The following is a 19670-nucleotide window of genomic DNA, read 5'->3' on the forward strand; positions in this document are numbered from 1 at the left end:
CTGAAGATTCTTCACCGTTTTAGCACAGGAACCCTGTGGGTTCATTTCACATTGGGTCCGCAGATTCTACAGCTGTTCCTGGCTGGGGGACCGGAGAGGAAGCTGGGAGACCAGGGCAAACTCCTGGGCTTAGTGATCCTCTCACCTCAGCCTCCCAAAGTGCTGGGATTATAAGACATGAGCCACTACGCCCCGCCCCTGGGTTTCTTGTTTATTCGGGGTTCAAGACAGGCTTGGGTACCCTGGCCCCCAGTTTACCGTGAAAGTCGTTTAACCCAACCCAGCTCTCAAAATCGCTAACAAAAAAAGGGTCCCTTTCTCCCCTCTACTCATTTTGAGGCCCAAGAGCAGCCTTTTGAGTAAACTACACACCACTGAGTAACATGCTTCAAATGGGTGACTTGTATGGTTCACAAACTGTATCACAATGAAGCCTTTTTGTTTTTGTTTTTTGAGATGGAATCTCGCTCTTGTCACCCAGGCTGGAGTGCAGTGGCACAATCTCGGCTCACTGCAACCTCCGTCTCCCGGGTTCAAGCAATTCTCCTGCCTCAGCCTCCTGAGTAGCTGGGATTACAGGCGCCCACCACCACGTCCGGCTAATTTTTGCATTTTTAGTAGAGATGGGGTTTCACCATGTTGGTCAGGCTGGGCTCAAACTCCTGACCTCATGATCCGCCCACCTTGGCTTCCCAGAGTGCTGGGATTACAGGCATGAGCCACTGCACCTGGCCTTAAAGCCTTTTTTTAAGGCAGCTGTTTGTTCCAGGGACCCTGCACACCGTGGGCCAGGCCTGGCTCCTCAGCCCTACTGCTGTGACCATGACGTGGGACTAGCATCTGTATCTATGGGCAGCCCCACCCCGGCTGTCCTGGACAGCTCCTCCGCAACCTGAGAGAGGAACAAGTGAGAGTGGACCCTTCCGGCTGGGCTGAGCAGGGCCGCACGCTCCAGCCTTGGCTGCTCTCCTGATCGCTGACACACCCAGCCCAAGGACACCCTCCTGGGCTGCTGCCCTCACTCTGCAGTCTTCAGATGCAGGGGCTTGGCAGGGGGCTTCAGGTGGGCACAGTCTGACCAACCCCATCAGGCCTCCACCCCACCTGCACCGGCACTGCTGGGGCCAAGCGGGCATCCTGTCCACATGTCCCCAAGCCCCACAACTGCCCATGTCCCCAGGATCTGAGGACTCTCCTTGACCCCGAGTCCAGTCTGGGATGGAAGAACTTGAAGGTGGGGCAGGATGCAGGTGTGGGGGCTCAAGGGCCACCCAAGCAACAGCCAGGTGATGGCTCTCAGCAGCCACACACAGAAACTGATGACGAAGAATCAGTTTAAAAATGAGAAGGCCGGGGGCGGGGGCTCACGCCTGTGACCCCAGCACTGTGGGAGGCCGAGGTGGGGGATCGCTTGCTGCCAGGAGTTCAGGACCAGCCTGGGCAACATAGCGAGACCCCATCGCTACAAAAAATTTAAAAATCAGCCAGGCGTGGTGATGCACACCTACAGTTCCAGCTACTCGGAGGCTGAGGCAGGAGGATTCCTTGAGCCCAGCAGATCAAGGCTGCAGTGAGCCCTGATCGCACCACTGTACTCCAGCCTGGGACAGAATGAGACCCTGTCTCCAAAAAAAAAAAAAAAAAAAAACCACAAATTCAAAAAGACAGTGCATTGTTTTTGAAAAGTGTCAGGCCCTCCTCTGTGGGTAGGAAGTGTGGGGGCTTCCTCAGGCCCTCATTCTCTTGCTCCCACTGGTCCCTGTCCCGGGAGGGCTGGGCAACAGGCAAAGCCCTACGCTGCCCCAGTGAGTCCCAGCTGGTCCCTGTCCCGGGAGGGCTGGCCGTCAGGTGAAGCCCCTTGCCACCCCAGTGAGACCCAGCTGGCCTCCGGCCCCTGTGCTGCCATCTCACTGGGTTCCTGCTGCCAAAGCACAGTTCCCAGCAGGGACCAAGGACAGAGGAGCCCCGAGTCAGATGGCCCAGAAGGAACCCGCGATGCAGCCAGGCTCCCAAGTGAAACCTGGCCACAGAGGCAGCACGAGAACGCCCCTCGGCCCAAGCTCCGGGCATGAGGCCTGGCACCGCATCACCACGTCCCACGAGCAGCTCCAAATGCCTCCCCTGGCAAGACTGGGATTCGCTTGTCTCTGGTCTAAGGTACATAAAGGGCCCTCAGGCAGGAAAGAGAAAATGTTGGCACCAGAACGTTCTCTGCTTCTTCCTACTCCAGAGAGCACCAGTGCGTGCCAGGCTCCCTCAGTTCAAGGCCCTTCCTCCACCTCTACAGGCACGGCACAGCCTCTTCCAGCCTCTGACTCTCACCCTCCTGCCTCCTCTCATGAGGACGTGGTGAGGACATTGGGCTCCCCGGATCATTCAGGGTCATCTCCCAGCTCAGGGTCCTTCACTCAGTCCCACCCGCAAAAAGTCCCTTTTGTCATTTAAAGTAATTATTCATGGGTTCCAGGGATTAAGATGTGGACATCTGTGGGGACCATTATTCAGTCCACCACAACTGCCATGTGGAAAATGTACCACACAAAGAAATAAGCATAGCTTGTACCCATAAAAACTACGAATTAAAACTTTAAAAAAAACCCACCAACCCCCACGTCCCTCCAAGCCCTCCCACCTGGAGACCACTCCTGCCCAGCACACCTCTGCCGGCGCTCACTCAGACAGGAGCACAGTTTCCCGAAAATCAGACACTGGCGCGAGCTCTCCCAACCCGGTTCCCCCACAACACCGACAGACAGAGGCAGCTCCAGGAAGCGGAGCAGGAACAGTTGCGCGTGGTCACAGAGCTACTCCCGGGACCGTCTGTGGGGGTGGCCAGCGGCCTGAGTGAGGCAGGTAGAAGCGGGCTCCAGTTGCTGGCACCCCCAACATCCTCAGCTGCCTCCTCCCGAGGCCTGGGCTCTGACAGGCGGGATTTCCAGGTCATGAGGTTTGCAGCTCATTACTTCTTCGGACACTCAGGCCTAAGCGTGGTGAGACAAGCAGACGAATCAGCCTCAAGACGAAGCCACGAGATGTGAGCCACGCCTAAGCACAGTGGCCCTCAGGCGGAGGTCCTGTGCCCTGTGCCCTGCGTACCCAGGAGAGGTGGTGTGAGGAAGAACAGGCTCAAGACCCAGAGCTCCCAGGGCCAGGCCTGGCCCTACCACTAATCCCCAGGAGACAAGGGACCAGGGCCACACTTTCAGAGGGAACATAGGACTACCAGCACATGGCCATGGGGCCCGCCTATGCTGAATGAATGAGCCAAACAAAACCCTCACAAGGAACGTGGCCCAAGTCACCACCTCCGGGCGACTCGACTCTGCCCATAAAACCAGTGGTTTGACCCAAGCTCAACGCTCAGTCCTTCTACCCAAGGACCGCCAAACTGCAGAGGAGAAAACAAATGGACAATCACACATCGCCCCTGCTTGGGGGCCTATGGAAAGCAGACAGAGGCAAGTGAAAAATGCGTGCCAAGTCTCTTAAATTAAAAATCTGGCCGGGCGCGGTGGCTCACGCCTGTAATCCCAGCACCTTGGGAGGCCGAGGCAGGCGGATCACAAGGTCAAGAGAACAAGACCATCCTGGCCAACACTGTGAAACTCCATCTCTACTTAAAAAAATACAAAAATTAGTTGGGCGTGGTGGTGTGCTCCTGTAATCCCAGTTACTCGGGAGGCTGAGGCAGGAGAATCACTTGAACCCAGGAGGTTGCAGTGAGCCGAGATCACACCACTGCACTCCAGTCTGGCAACAGAGCGAGACTGTCTTAAAAACAAAAAACAAACAAAAAAAGAAACCTGTGCCAGGCCTGCACTCTACCCTTTCCCTTCAGTGTTTGTTTTTGATTTGATTTTATCTTTTGAAACAGAGTCTTGCTGTATCGCCCAGGCTGGAGTGCAGTGGCACAATCACAGCTCACTGCAGCCTGGAACTCCTGGGCTCAAGCCATCCTCCTGCCCCACAGGTGCATGCCACCACACCCAGGTAAGTTTTGTATTTGTTTTGTAGAGACCAGGTCTCACCATGTTGCCCAGGCTGGTCTTGAACTTCTGGGCTCAAGCAATCAAGGCCACCTGCCTTGGCCTCCCAAAGTGCTGGGGTTCCAGGCATAAGCTGCCATGCCCAGCCTAGCATTTGTTTTAATTAAAAGAAAAAACAAAAGATGCCCTCCTGGTCATGACACTCCCCAAAATGGCGCATGATGTCAGAGTGGCCCCACCCCAAGGGCTGGAGGACACAGGGACACCCGAGGCCGCAGCCAGGGGTGTTTTCTTTCTTTTTTTTTTTTTGAGACAGTTTCACTCCTTCGCCCAGGTGGAGTAACACAGTGCGATCTGGGCTCACTGCAACCTCCGCCTCCAGGTTCAAGCAATTCTCCTGCCTCAGCCTCCCGAGTAGCTGGAATTACAGGCATGCACCACCACGTCTGGCTAATTTTTGTATTTTTAGTAGAGACGAGGTTTCACCATGTTGGCCAGGCTGGTCTTGAACTCCTGACCTCAGGTGATCCGCCTGCCTCGGCCTCCCAAAGTGCTGGGATTACAGGCGTGAGACACCGCGCCTGGCCAGACAGGGGTGTTTTGTATCAGCCCCCACCCAACACCTATCTGTGCGCAGAGACAGAAAGCGAGGTGTTCAAGGTGTGCTTTTTTACAGGGCAGGAAAAGTTACAAGGCCTGAATAAGATAACCTAGCATTCTATTTAGGAGGAAAAAGCCACTATGATTCAATACTCGAATAAGCCAACAGCAGAGGCATGGGAAGCAGGCAGGAGGACAGGCCGACTCGCAGCTGCCGTGGGACCCCCTTCCCCTGCCGCCCGCAGCCCAGCTCCCCCCGTGCATCAAGCGACGGCTCCAGGGTGGGAATGGAGAAAGCGGGCAACTATTCCGAGAGACGTTTCCAAAACCAGAGGCAGCACTCAGGCAGAGCTCATAGGAATGTTGAAGGGTGCAGCCGCCGTGGAGACGGGCAGGCGATTCCTGAGGTTAAACAGAACGTACCCTAGGACCCGCGATTCCACACCCAGGTGTCGACCCAAGGGAAATGGAAATGCATATCCACACCACACCTGCACACCAACGTCCACAGCAGCACGACTCCCAACAGCTATAGAGGAGGCCACATGAACGCCCATCGGCAGGGAAGCAGCCCGCACGGCGCGCCACACACAGCAGAACGCGACTCAGCCACGAAAATGAGTGAGGCTCTGACGCAGACCATGGCGTGAATGAACTGAGGTTCATCTCTGAGGATGTCGCACTCAGTGAGAGACTCCAGGCACAAAAGGCCACACAGTGCGTGGTCCCATTTCTAACAGATGTCCAGGACAGACCAGGCCAGTCCAGAGGCAGGAAGGGGATGGCTGGTTTAGGGGTGTGGGGGCGGGATGGGGAGCCACTGCTGAGGGGGGACAGAGCTTCCTCTGGGACAGTGAAATGCTCCGGAATTAGTGGTGATGCTGCCCAGCCCTGCGAGGGCACCCACATTTCCAAACTGTATCCTTTAAAGAGTGAATATGATGCGTGTTAATTTCATCTCAGTAAAAGTTAACTTTTACAAAGTGAAGGCAGCCTATCTGGGGACCTGCCAAACCACAGCAAGCCCACACGGTTTGCCCTGAGCTCCTCTTCTCCTTCAGCTCCAGGCCTTCGGAAGCAGGAGCCCTGCTCCCTCACTCCTGTCTCCCGTGCTCTCCCCGAATACTTTCTAGCACCTCCTCGTTGCTGCACTCAGCACCTCCAGATATCAAGTGGGTTTATCAAAGGCTATATGGTGAACTAAGGCAGGATGAGGTGACTCACACCTGTGACTCCAGCACGTTGGGAGGCCAAAGTAGGAGGATCACTTGAGGCCAGGAATTTGAGACCAGCCTGGGCAACGTAGTCTCTACAAAAATAAAAAAAAATTAGCCAGGTGTGGTGTGCATGCCTGTAGTCCCAGCTACTCAAGAGGCTCAGGCGGGAGGATCCCTTGAGCCCAAGAGGTGGAGGCTGCAGTCAGCTATGATCACACCACTGCACTCCAGCCTGGGTGACACAGCGAGACCCTGTCTCAAAAAAACAAAGCTAACTGACAGAGCACATTGCTTACTTGGTTTGTGCTATGTTAATCTTGGTACAAAGAAGACAGCTGAGTTTTAGTAAATTGACCATCTTGTAACAAAGCATAAACTTGAAGGGTAAAAGCACGATTTTAAGAGGCACAGACAGAGCTGCCAATTTCCAAACCAAGTCACTAAGAGACTCGTCCATCCTGCCCCAGCCAGCAGTAAGTTAACTGGGACAAGAGGCGGCGCATGGTTTTCTGCACAGGCCCAGATAGGAAATGTCTTCAGACGCGCAGCTCACGCCCTCTCTTCCAGCTATTCACTTCTCCCAAGTGGAACTGCTCCCCACTTCTCTTCTGTGAGGAGAAGGCAGCCAGAGACAATGCACAGACAAATGGACACAGCCACGTGCCAATAAAACTTTATTTATAAAAACGGGCGGCCAGATTGGGTCCAGGGGCCATAGTTTGCCAACCAGGTGCCCAGAGCCTCTTCCTTTACACTTTATGCCTTCCCAAGGGAGGCTAGGCTCTACCACCCTCCTCAAGGTCCTAATCGTGGCAGAACAGAAAAGGCACCCACAAATGACTCAAGGGCCCCAGTTCAAGTCCATACTCGCTCTTGTTAGCTACAAGGGGCCCTGGACAGGCACCTTCTTCCCTCTGCACAGGGAAGTGGCACAGAATCCAAGGGCAACGCCACACCAGGCCGCCCTTCCCCAGTGCTCTGCCAGCCACCGCTGCCACTGCCATCTCCGCCCTGACAGGAGGACACAGCACTGCTCATCCCACACTTGACACTCTCCGCTGGGTCACCCGGGCCCTATGGATATGGCCAGAAGCGATGAGGCCATTCTCTCTCTTCTCCTGAGTGGTCCCCCTGGGCTGCCAGCAGAGGCACCTCTTTAAGCCCACTGTCCTTGGCTTGTAAGAAAGGCACAAGAAAAGGAACTAAACCCGGGGCAGCCAGGCCATGGAACTATCTCAGAGGCATTTAGAAAGGAGTCTCCCAGAGCAAGACTCCATCTCAAAAAAAAAAAAAAAAAAAAAGGAGTCTCCCATCTTCAGAAACCCCTGCTCTAACTGCTCCCCACTTCTGACAGTGTGTGGGGGAATGCCCCACGAGCCCAGGTGTCCCCAGCGCCGATGCAGACAGGGTAGTGGGTCCTGGGGAAACCCCAGTATCACTCGAAAGGCAGGAGGAGCCGCAGCTTTTGCGGTTTCTAGAAGTGAGGGTCGGGTGGTTCGATGCCAAAGGGCGAGATGCAAGCCCAGAGCAGACAGGCTTCATGCAGAAACTTCCAGAAGAACCTCCCTACCACAGGCTCCCATCTAAGCACAGCTCACGCCTGGATGTCCCAGGAATTCAGAGCCTGGCAGGCCACCACCTTCTCCCTGGCAGGCCACCCAGGGAAGAGGCCATAGCCTTCCGGGCCCTGGTCCTGTGGTGCCACCTGGGGGCCGGGCCCGTGTTACTTACTTCTGGATGGCGAGGTTCCTGTGTGGAGATGCTCCAAAAATTGGCTAGGATTTGTCAGGTGCCTCCAGCAATGGTGATGGTTCCTAAAACATGCAAATAAAAGCATGATTAACTAAACTGATTGCACGCTCAAGTTTTAATTCTAAATTCGACTCCCACCAGCTGCACGCAGCCCGAGGACGCTTGCCTTTATTCAGATTTTCCACATTCTTGTCAATTTTTAACAACACAAAAATCCGTAACTATAAGCACTTTACCCAGTCAAGTTTTCGAGTGAGGGCCCATTTTAACCTCAGCTCCTAAAAACCAGGGGCCGAGGCAGCAAGAGTATCTGTGAACAGTCAAATGAAACCAAAGAAGCTTCTGGAAGCCTTAAGATGCAGACAACTACTGAGAGATTTTCAAGTTTTGCTTCCTACAAGGGGAAAAGTGCAGAAAATGCACCCAGTTTTTTCCCCACCCCCCAACACCAAGAGGCAGAGCACAGGGAGAGAGGGAGGCAGGGGCTGCGACCTCACAAGGGCCAAGGCACAGCCCAGGCGTCGAACTTAGTCCTGGACACAGACGCTCAGACACTTGTAAGATGAATGCAGAACGGAACTCCAAACTTTGGATATGACACCAAGACTTTTTTATTTTTTATTTTTTTTAAGAGACAGGGTCTCACTATCGTGTCCAGGCTGGTCTCGAGCTCCTGGCCTCAAATGATTCTCCTGCCTTGGGTTCCCAAAGTACTGGGGTTACAGGCATAAGCCACCACTCTGGCCAATATCAAGACTTTCATGGCAGGGCACGGTGGCTGACATCTGTAATCCCAGCACTTTGGGAGGCCAAGGCAGGCAGATTAGCTGAGGTCAGGAGTTCGAGACCAGCCCGGTCAACATGGTGAAACCCCGTCTCTACTACAAATACAAAAATTAGCCGGGTGTGATGTGCACCTGTAGTCCCAGCTACTCAGGACGCTAAGGCTTGAGAATCGCTTAAACCTGGGAGGTAGAGGTTGCAGTGAGCTGAGATCTACTCGGGACGCTAAGGCTTGAGAATCGCTTGAACCTGGGAGGTAGAGGTTGCAGTGAGCTGAGATCACGCCATTGCACTCCAGCCTGGGTGACAGAGCAAGACTACGTCTAGGAAAAAATAAAAAGGACTTTCACAATCTGACTTGCAGCTCCCACTGGACTTGGCACACCTGGGGCTCGGTGGGTGCCCAGGCCTGCAAGCCCTCGTCTCAGAGCTCCACCGGTGCTGGCTCTCAACTCAGGCTGCCCTCTGCTTCCTTCTGCTCAGCTAATGCCAACTCTCACTTCAGAAGCAACTCTAAGGTCCCCTCGGTGGGCCCAACCTCCAGGGCAGAGAAGCTCGCTCCCTGGGGCCCTGGTTTTGTTGTATCTTTTCTTTCTTTCTTTTTTTTTTTTTTTTAATATGGAGTCTTGCTCTGTCATCCAGGCTGGAGAGCAGTGGCGCGATCTCGGCTCACTGCAACCTCTGCCTCCTGGGTTCAAGCAATTCTCCTGCCTCAGCCTTCCAAGTAACTGGGACTACAGGTGTGCGCCATCACGCCTGGCCAATTTTTTGTATTTTTAGTAGAGACGGGGTTTCACCATGCTGGCCAGGCTAGTCTCAAACTCCTAACCTTGTGATCCACCTGCCTCGGCCTCCCGAAGTTGTACACTTTTTACAACTCACCAGGACTTTTAAACAACACCAAGTGGTGCGGTGGCTCACACCTGTAATGCCAGCACTTTGGGAGGACGATGAGGAAGGATCACTTGAGGCCAGGAGTCTCAACAGCCTGACCAACATAGTGAGACTCTGTCTCTACAAAAACTTTAAAACTGAGCCAGGTGTGGTAGCAGGTGTGGCTGCAGCTCCTCAGGAGGATCACCTGAGCCCAGGATTCAAGGCTGCTGCCTGGGCGACGGAGCGAGGCCCTGTCTCAAAAAAATAAATCAACAATGCGAGTTTCACAAACGCCCTACAGCACGCAATGAGCTCTGACATTTGCTGTGTTATTTTAATCTGCTTTTTAAAATCACTGGGCACGGCTCATTCACCCGACTTCCGTATCTTCCCACAGGCCCTGCCCTGGGTAGGAAGGGAACAGCAGGCCCTAGAGCAGCGGGCCGCGGGCTGCGCCTCTTCCCCGCACCAGATGAGCGGCCAAGTGCCCTGCAAAGGGCTTCACGACCTCTCCCACCTGCCCAGGCCGACCCCTGACACTGTCACCAGCTGAAGAGGACCTGCGCACTCAGGAATCCCTCCACGCAGCTGTGGGCAGCAGAATAATGGTCCCAAAGATGTCCCTGTCCTCACCCCCAGACCCCTGGGACTATTTCCCCTTCCATGGCAACAGGGGCTTTGCGGATGGGACTGACTTAGGCATCTTGAGATGGGATGATCCGGGGCCGAATGTCCTCACAGCCTCCTCGTGGGAAGAGGCCAGAGAGTGAGAGTCAGGGCCTGGAAGAGGCTGCGCTGTGGCTGTGAAGCGGGAGGAAGGGCCCCAAGCCGAGGGATGTGGACGCCTCTAGACACTGGGAAAGGAAAGGAATGGACTCTCTCCGGGAGCCTCAAGAAGGAACAGCCCTGCCCACACCATGGTTTTAGCCCAGGGAGGCCCATGTCAGACTTTCCCCCTCCAGGGATGGGAGAGAATGACCAGGTGCTGCTTTCAGCCACTGTGTCTGCGGCCATTTGTCACAGCAGCAAAGGACACCTCCCTGACTTCAGGGGGGGCAAGCGCCTGTCCACTCCTAGGGGCCACCCAGGCCTCTCCCCTGTGACTGCTGCTCCTGGCTACCACCAGGTCCCCACGGGATCCTGGGTCTCCCCTCCACATGTAACTGTCTCTTTGCACAGCTCCCTCCCCCGCTGCACAATGTGCCACCCCCACTCTCAGCACTTGGTCAAGAAGGCAGGGAGTCCACCAGACCCGGAGGCTCTCAGCTGGACAGACCTCAGCCCGGTGCTGCCAAGACCACAGGTCCTGCCCTCCCTCTCCGGGGCCCCAAAAGCACCCACTCCAAGCTGGGAGGCTGGAGCTCTGGGGCTGAGGCCGGGCCCCAGTTCTCAAGGCACAGCCCAAGCCTAGGCTTGTGTCCACCCTGGCCCCCATCCGCAATGGATGACAGGCCAGGCTAGCCCACCTCCACTGCCCCCCCAGGAGGGAGGACAAGGGGTTGGGGCCCAGGCAGCTCCCCATTCCTGACATATGGGCTATGCAGTGACTTCCTTCCATCAGTGCACGAATGGAAAGTCAGGGGACAGCGTCCCAGGGAGAGGATGATGAACCCCTGCAGCCAGGCCGTCAGGGCAGCAACAGCCACACGGCTCTAACCCAGTCCTGCTGATGGCCCGTGTCCTAACACTTGCCAGAATGTGACGAGAAGAACCCTTACCTTTGAGGTCCTCCCAACAGCCTCCACCCCGTGCGAGCCTGAGCAAAACGCCAGACACGCCCCAATCGAGGGGCGCCCTACCATCTGCCTGGCCAACTCCCCTCAACACTGTCCAGGCACAAAACTAAGGGAACGTGTGGGGAGCGGTCCCAGCCCAGAAGAGCCTGAGGAGACAGCCACAGGCCACGAGGGATCCTGGGACGGCTACAGGCCACGAGAGATCCCAGTTGGGAGGTCAGGGGTGGGGGGGGCTGGGACAGAAAAAAAAGTCCATTAGGGAAAAGCAGAGGCAATCCGAATGAAGTGTGAAGTGTCACTAACAAAGTGTTAATCAAGAGACAAATGCACCACGATAGGCAGGATGTTCCCATGAGGAAAACAGGCGGGGAGTGGCAGGGAGAGACGGGAACTCTCACTCCCACTTGCCCAAATTCTCTGTAAATCTCAAACTGCTCCAAAAACTAAGTTCTATTAATTGCCGGGAGGGGAAGACCCAGGTGGTTGAGGTTTGACCGCGTCCTGCCATGGGCCCAGCCCACCGACCTTGCTGCAGCTTCTGGGCAGACCTGGGCACTAGGAATAGAATTGGCAAGGGGAGCCCACCGCAGCATGACAGAAGCCTGCAGTGACAGCCCCAGGCATCGGACACCAATGCCCCCAAAAGGCATGAGCTGCTGATAACGTAACAGCCGCTGCCCCACATGTGCTGATTCTGAAGGCACAGGTGCTGAGGGAGCCCCTCTGCGAAGACCCACAGGTGGGGTGAAAGGAGAGACCACAAGCGGGAATCAGGGAGGAGACAGCGGCACCACAGCACAGAGGCCTGGGGACCACAGAACCTGGCCCCCCAAGAACCCCCCAAAAGGAAGTGCTCTTGGCCATGAGGCTGCCAGTCACCAGAGCCTCCAGGGCTGACCCTCAGGTGGGTTCAGAAGGCTGGGCCTGCACCAGACCACACTGCCCACCTCTTGTCCTGGGGCTGGGCACGGGTCCAAAAACAGGAATCTCTGAACCGGAAGGAAGGGATCCATCCTCTCACCTGCCCGCCTGGCGAGGTTACCTGACCCAGGATGGCCCAGTGCCCGGCTCTGCCTGCCTCTCCCACGGCCACAAGTCCCAAGTGGCCTTCAAAAGGGACATGTCATTTCCTGCCTCCCACCCAAGTCTTTAGCCCCACAGGAAGGTCCTCCTTTCTCCAGGGGCTCTGCATACCCCTTACAGGTTGGGGGTGGCCACCCAAAGCCTCAGACAGGCCCACGACACGAACGCTCTAGCACCCTATGAGTATGAACTCAGGAGCTTTGGAAAAGACACCGTGAGAGAGATACAGATGCGCATATACACATGGGTTAGCATTCCTACTTCCAAGCCCTGTTGGCAGAGAAAACCTGAAGCAATGATGCCCCAACAGTATCAAGCACGGCCAGCACCCAGGCCACAGTTTGTAAATCTCACTCTCCACTATGAGGAACCAGGGCGCCGTGCAGGACAGGTGGTCAATTCCAGGGCTGGGGCAGAACATACAAGATGAGCTCAGATCGCCCTGCAGGACCAGAGAGGGAGGGAAGGCTTGACAGGATGGGAGCGGGCAGAAAGGACACGCGAGGGGCTCCCGATGGCCAAAATGAGGACCACCTACCTGAGCACCAAGATGAATGACAGCATCACGTTACAACCCACAGGATAAAACACACACACAGATGGCTTTCCGGAGAGAACATTTAAAGTGCAATCAAGGGCGCAGTGGCTCACGTCTGTAATCCCAGCACTTCGGGAGGCCGAGGCAGGTGGGTCACTTGCGGTCAGGAGTTTGAAACCAGCCTGCGCAACATGGTGAAACGCTGTCTCTACTAAAAATACAAAAATTAGCCAGGTGTGGTGGCGGGCGCCTGTAATCCCAACTACTCGGGAGGTTGAGGCGGGAAAATTGCTTGAACCCAGGAGGCGGAGCTTGCAGTGAGCCAAGATCCTGCCACTGCATTCCAGCCGGGGCAAAAGAGTGAGACTCTGTCTCAAAAATATATAAATAAATGAAACGCAATTGATAAATGGGGGAAGAGGGACAGCTCTCCTCCACAGAAGAATTCTCCTTCGTAAGTCTCAAAGGAATACACGTAACATAAAATCACCATTCCAACACCCCGGGAATAATCCTTGCAGGAAAGAGCCACGCGGAGGTGCAAAAACTGGCGGGCAGAAGTTGAAGGCACAGGACATGTTCACAGGCTCAAAGTCCCAAAGGGAAAAGGAGTAACTCTGCAGCGGAGGAACTGGGCCGATGCCTCAGCCAGGCGGCCACAGTCCACATCACCGGCTGAGCGGCATCAGCCACATCGGCCACACGCACCTCCTGCTGAGCTACACAGGGAAGCAGCAACCTGAGCCCCTGCAGTCTGCTTCCAAAATGGCCAGAGCCCCAGGCTAACCACGAGAAAACACCTGAAAGCCAAGGGAAGAAGCTCCTTCTACAAAACATTTGCCTGGTGCTCTTTGGAAGTGCCAAGGTCGTGAAAGTCAAGGCAAGATGGAGGCTTGGCATGCCCGGAGGAGCCTGTGAGATTAAATGGTGAGTGGGGTCCTGGATGATGTCCTGGACCAGGAAAGGGATGTTGGTGGGACAACTAGTGGGAATCTAATAGAATCTATAGTTGAGATGATTGCAGTGGCTCATCCCGGTATCGGCACTCTCTGGGAGAGCCAAGGCAGGCAAACAGCAACTGAGGTGAAGTTCAGAGACCAGCCTGGCCAACATGGTGAAACCCCGTGTCTACTAAAAATACGAAAAGTTAGCAGGCGTGGTGGGAACCTGCAATCTCTTCTCGGGTGGCTGAGGCAGAACTAGCTTGAACCTGGCAGGCAGTGGTTGCAGTGAGCTGAGATTACCACTGCACTCCAGCCTGGGTGACAGAGCAAGGCTCTGACTCAAAAAAAGCCTAGTTGAGGCAGTGCATGGTACTATGGGGTGAGCAATTTCCTGAGCATTCTGTGCTTATGTAAGATGCTCACATTGGGCCTGAGTGAAAGGTACACAGGAACGCTCTATGCTATCTTTGCAACAGTTCAGTGAGTCTAAAATTATTTCAAAATAAAAAGTTAAAAAAACTAAACCAAACAACCACTTGGACCTCTGTCCTCTGAAGCTCACAGCATAGCAGGCTGTCACTGGAAGAGGAGAGTCAGGCCATAAAAGAGCCAAGATGATCAGAAAACCGAGGGGCACCACCACATCCCACCCACTTTCAGGCCCCACTGAAGACCAAACCTGCTGAATTCAAGCTGCACATCCTTCTTGAGTGAAAGAACTGAAAAGCTGACATTTGTCATCAACCTCTGCATCCTAGGGAAACAGCCTCTTATTTACAAGTATGTCACCAAAACCTTCGTATCCTTACTGATACCAAAATCCAACTGAGGAAGGTGGCATGGCTCAATAAAGGAAGCAGGGAATAGGCTGGGCACAGTGGCTCACACCCGGAATCCCACACTCTGGGAGGCCAAGGTGAGCAGATCACTTGAGGTCAGGAGTTTGAGACCAGCCTCACCAACATGGCAAAACCTCATCTCTACTAAAAGTACAAAAATTAGCTGAGTGTGGTGGCACCCACCTGTAGTCCCAGCTACTCGGGAGGCTGAGGCAGGAGAATTGCTTGAATCTGGGAGGCAGAGGCTGCAGTGAGCTGAGATCACGCCACTGCCCTCCAGCCTGGGCAACACAGTGAAACTCTGTCTTAAAAAAAAAAAAGGGCCGGGCGCGGTGGCTCAAGCCTGTAATCCTAGCACTTTGGGAGGCCGAGACGGGCGGATCACAAGGTCAGGAGATCGAGACCATCCTGGCTAACACGGTGAAACCCCGTCTCTACTAAAAAGTACAAAAAACTAGCCGGGCGAGGTGGCGAGCGCCTGTAGTCCCAGCTACTCGGGAGGCTGAGCCAGGAGAATGGCGTAAACCCGGGAGGCGGAGCTTGCAGTGAGCAGAGATCCGGCCACTGCACTCCAGCCTGGGTGACAGAGCGAGACTCCGTCCAAAAAAAAAAAAAAAAAAAGGAGGCAGGGGCCAGGCACGGTGGCTCACACCTGTAATCCTAGCACTTTGGAAGGCCAAGGCGGGCAGATCACGAGGTCAGGAGTTCGATACCAGCCTGGCCAATATGGTGAAACCCCATCTCTACTAAAAATATTTTTTTAAAAAAATTAGCCAGGTGTGGTGGTACGTGCCTGTAGTCCCAACTACTCGGGAGGCTGAAGCAGGAGAATCGCTTGAACCCAGAAGGCAGAGGTTGTAGGGAGCTGAGATCACGCCACTGCACTCCAGTCTGGGCAACAGAGTAAGACTGTCTCAAAAAAAAAAAAAAAAAAAAAAAAAAAAAGAAAGAAAAAGAAGGAAAAAGGAGGCAGGGAACAGCCAGGGTTTTCCGGATCCCAATTAAGAAGGCTGTAGTCTCATCAGCTAATCTGGGTCCCTATATGTTAATGTAAAAACCACATTATTTTTCCTTAATGTCTGCACTCAAGACTAGACATAAAATAATTCACAGTGATGAATCTACAGTAGTCAAGACAGCATGGTACTGGTATAAGGACAGACATTAGATAAATGGGAGAAAGCTGAGAGTCCAGAAATAATCCCATATACTTAAAGTCAGGTGATTTTCAAAAACAGTGCAAAGACCACTCAATGCATAAAGAACAGTTTTTTCAACAAATATTGCTGGGACAGCCAGATATTCACACACAAAAAAATGAAGGTGGACCCCTACCTCACACCATATATTTATACTAACTCCAAATAGGTTATAGATCTAAATGTAAGTGCCCAAACTACAAAACTCTTTTTAAAACTTTTTGTACCAACAGTGTCTTGCTATGTTGCTCACACTCGTCTCAAACTCCTGGCCTCAAACAATCCTCCCAACCCAGCCTTCCAAAGCACTGGGCGTATAGATGTGAACTGGTATACCCAGCCCAGAACTATTCAACTCTTAGGAAAACCATAGGAATAAACCTTCGTGGCTTTGGATCAGGCAAGGTTTCTGGCTATAACACCAAAAGTGCATGTGGAAAAAGAAAAATTGTTTGCAAAGGCCTCAAGAAAGTGAAAAGACTTGGCTGGGCATGGCAGCTCATGTCTATAATCCCAGCACTTTGGGAGGCCGAGGTGGGAGGATCACATGAGCACAGTAGTTCAAGACCAGACTAGGTAACACAGCAAGATGCCATCTCTACAAAAAATAAAGAAGAAAAAAATTAGCCAGGCATTGTGATGCACACCTGTAGTCCCAGCTACTCAGGAGGCTGAGGTGGGAGGATCGCTTGAGCCTGGGAGTTGGAGACTGTAGTGAGCTATGTTTGTGCCACTGTACTCCAGCCTAGGAGATGGAACAATACTCTGTCTCAAAAAAAAACAAAAACAAAAACAAAAACAAAAAAAAACAGAGAAAATGAAAAGACAATGTACAAAACAGGAGAAAATATTTGCAAGTCATTATCTAATAAGGAACTTGCATCCGGAATATGTCAACAACTCTTGCAACTTAACAAAAGACAAACAACCTAACAGAAAACACGGGCAAAGGATGGAACAAACATTTCTCCAAAGAAGATACAAAAAGAGTCAACAGTCACGGGAAGAGATGCTTGACATCACAGCAATGAAGCAAGGGAGAAGAGAGACCAAAACCATGCCAAGAATGACAGAGGAGCCAGTGGGCTTGCAGGACCTTCTGGAACCCTCTCCAATATGGCAGAGCCTGGCTAAGAGCTGCCATTCATATTCCAGTCCTGAGAGAACTCTGCTTTTCCCAACTCTCAACTGGGAGATGGACATTGGCAGGGGGCTGCTCACGAGGGGTGGTGTGGGTAGGGCCCTCCTCCAAGGCCCTTCTAGAAGGTTCCACTTCCCTGTTCTGCCCAGGTCCCTGCCCAGGTCTGCGCCTGGTCCCCACCACCCCCGCCCCACCTCGTGAGCCCCATGCTTCTGCCAGGAGGTGGTTGGGGCCCGCTCTGGTGTCCCCTCGCTGGTGCTCCTGGTTGAGTCACTTCCCAGCAGCCCCATGGGAAAGGCACTGCTGTCACTCCCACTTCACAGAGTAGAACATGGAGGCTGAGACGGAGTCTTGCTCTGTCGCCCAGGCTGGAGTGCAGTGGCACAATCTCGGCTCACTGCAACCTCCGCCTCCTGGGTTCACGCCATTCTCCTGCCTCAGCCTCCCGAGTAGCTGGGACTACAGGCGCCCGCCACCTCGCCCGGCTACTTTTTTGTATTCTTCAGTAGAAACGAGGTTTCACTGTGTTAGCCAGGATGGTCTCGATCTCCTGACCTCGTGATCCACCCACCTCAGCCTCCCAAAGTGCTGGGATTACACGTGTGAGCCACCGCGCCCGGCCTCTCTTAACTTCTTAACTCGCCATATCTTTTTTTTTTTTTTTTTTTTCTTTTAGTTGGGGTTTCGCTCTGTTGCCCAGGCTGGAGTGCAATGGCACAATCTCGGGTCACTGCAGCCTCCAATTCCCAGGTTCAAGCAATTCTCCTGCCTCAGCCTCCCAAGTAGCTGGGATTACAGGTGTGTGCCACCATGCCCAGCTAATTCTTGTATTTTTAGTACAAATGGGGTTTCATCATGTTTGCCAGGCTGGTCTTGAACTCCTGACCTCAGGTGGTCCACCTGCCTCGGCCTCCCAGAGTGCTGGGATTACAGGCATAAGCCACTGTGCCCGGCCTAACTCACCATATCTTAACCAATGCATTTCCAGTCCCCGGGGAGCTAAAACCCCAGCCGGGGCAGATGATGTGGCAGCACGAGTCAGAAAGATGCGGTGGACAGGCCTGGACTGCCGGGAAGGACAGCGAGGAGGGGTGGGAGGAGCAGCAGAATGGCCGCGGGCTCCGGGGAGACAGCAGGATGCAAGGCCCCCACAAGTCCAGGGGATGGGGGTTCCTCTCTGAGGATGGAGTGCACACTACCCAGAGGTGGGGTGGGGTTCCAGTAGTGGCGGGACAGACGGGGACAGAGAGAGGCTGCGGGGAGCCAGGCATGAAGAGGGCAGGCCTGCAGCAGGGATGGAAGGAAGGGAGGTGGGACCAGCACCATCCTGGCTCCCTGCCCCCACTGCCAGCCCCCCATTCTTCTTCTCTGTCCTTCACTAAGAGAACATCAAAAACTGTCCCCTACCACAAGCCCTCTCCCAGGACCCCCACAGCCCCCAGATCGGGAGGTCCCGGAGTGCAGCGCGAGACCACTGGGATGAGAAGCCACCTCTTGTGACCCAGCATCACCACTCGCCTCCACCAGAGGAGGACGCGGTGACTGCAGGGGCCACCCCTGCCCCTGTACCACTTCGACCCCCAGGGCCAGCACCAAGGGGGGCTCTCTACCCCACATCCCTCCCAGCTGTGTGGCGAGACGGCTGCTGGAGAATGGTGGGGACCTTCCCCCCGTGGCCCTGCAACCTCTAAGATCACTCTTGGAGGGAGGTCCCAGGTGGGGACATGGTACACAGCACAGGCTCCCAAGGCCTTGTCCCAAGACCACTGAATGCAGAAAGAAGGGAGTGTCTTCCAGAGGGGAGTAGGGGTGGCCTCTGCCCAACACCCAGGGGCACTGCCCACCTGTGGCCACTAAAATATAACCACCTTCCTGACCCTCTGCGGGTGACTTCTCACGCTCATCGCGCAGGGTGACGTGAGAAGGGGACTCCCAGGGAGCACAGAGCCGTGGCGGATCTCACAGCCAAGCATCCTCAACTACATGAAACTGGAGATGTGAAATGCACATGGCAGCACATGTGCACACCGGGTCACAGGGACCGGCTGTTTCCAGACACTGCCGAGCGCCCCTGGGCAACATGCCCAGCTGAGGCACTGCTCTAGGAAGCTGCGGGCTGGGGTGGGCCTGGACCCGTGGGCCTGTGACAATCCATCTCCGGATCGTGGGTAGAGGTGGATGAGAACAGGGGGCAGCAAGGGCTGAGAAGGGCCAAGGAGCTGGCGGGATGGGCGATAAGAACAGGCCCACTGTGGGCCATGAACTCCAGGTCGGGTAAGGAGGGAGCAAGGGCCTGTGGCAGGGCAAGGGTGGGACTGTGGGAGCCGGGCACGCGAATGGTGGAAAGTGCCAGGGGCTGGCGTGTGGAAATGGCGAGACCGTTGCACTGGAGGGGTTTCCATGAGTCTCTTTCCCCCAGAAGAAAACGACTTAGGAGAATCCTTAACCTCATCCCCAAGTCTCTGCCAGCACACCCGCCCTCTAGGACACAGGCCATCCACCACCCCTAGCCATCCCCAGTGCCAGCATTACTGCCACGTATTAACTTCAAAGAAGCATTTGTGTACCAAAGAACACAGAAAAATGCACAAACCCTAAAAAATAATACCAAACAGGACGCAGAGGGGAGCCAGATGTGCCCAGGCAGGAGACAGAGTATTCTCACATGGCTGAGCATCTGACCGTGGCCAACAACTCAGGGGCAGACCTGCTGTGGAGAGATGAGGAAGCCCAAACACAGACTCAGGCATATACGGAGCCTGTGTGGGGAACAGAGGGGGTTTCCCAAGGCAGTGGGGTAAGCAGGGACCTTTTTTTCAGACGGAGTCTCGCTCTTGTCACCCAGGCTGGAGTGCAGTGGCACGATCTCAGCTCACTGCAACCTCCGCCTCCCAGGTTCAAGCAATTCTCCTAACTCAGCCTCCCAAGTAGCTGGGATTACAGGCACCCGCCACCACACCCAGCTAATTTTTGTAT

At 54.5% G+C, this 19670-nt stretch overlaps 1 protein-coding gene across 1 annotated transcript in view; it reads right to left on the bottom strand.

Moving 5' to 3' along the window:
* KDM4B (lysine demethylase 4B) overlaps nt 1–19670 on the bottom strand; it is a 181533-nt gene that overhangs the window by 126122 nt on the left and 35741 nt on the right. The window contains 1 exon segment of the mRNA XM_031659066.1: nt 7535–7617. The gene's annotated coding sequence lies outside the window, so the exon portion shown is untranslated.

This window comes from Papio anubis, chromosome 20 (assembly GCF_008728515.1).
Source record: "Papio anubis isolate 15944 chromosome 20, Panubis1.0, whole genome shotgun sequence".
In the NCBI taxonomy this organism is placed as follows: domain Eukaryota; kingdom Metazoa; phylum Chordata; class Mammalia; order Primates; family Cercopithecidae; genus Papio; species Papio anubis.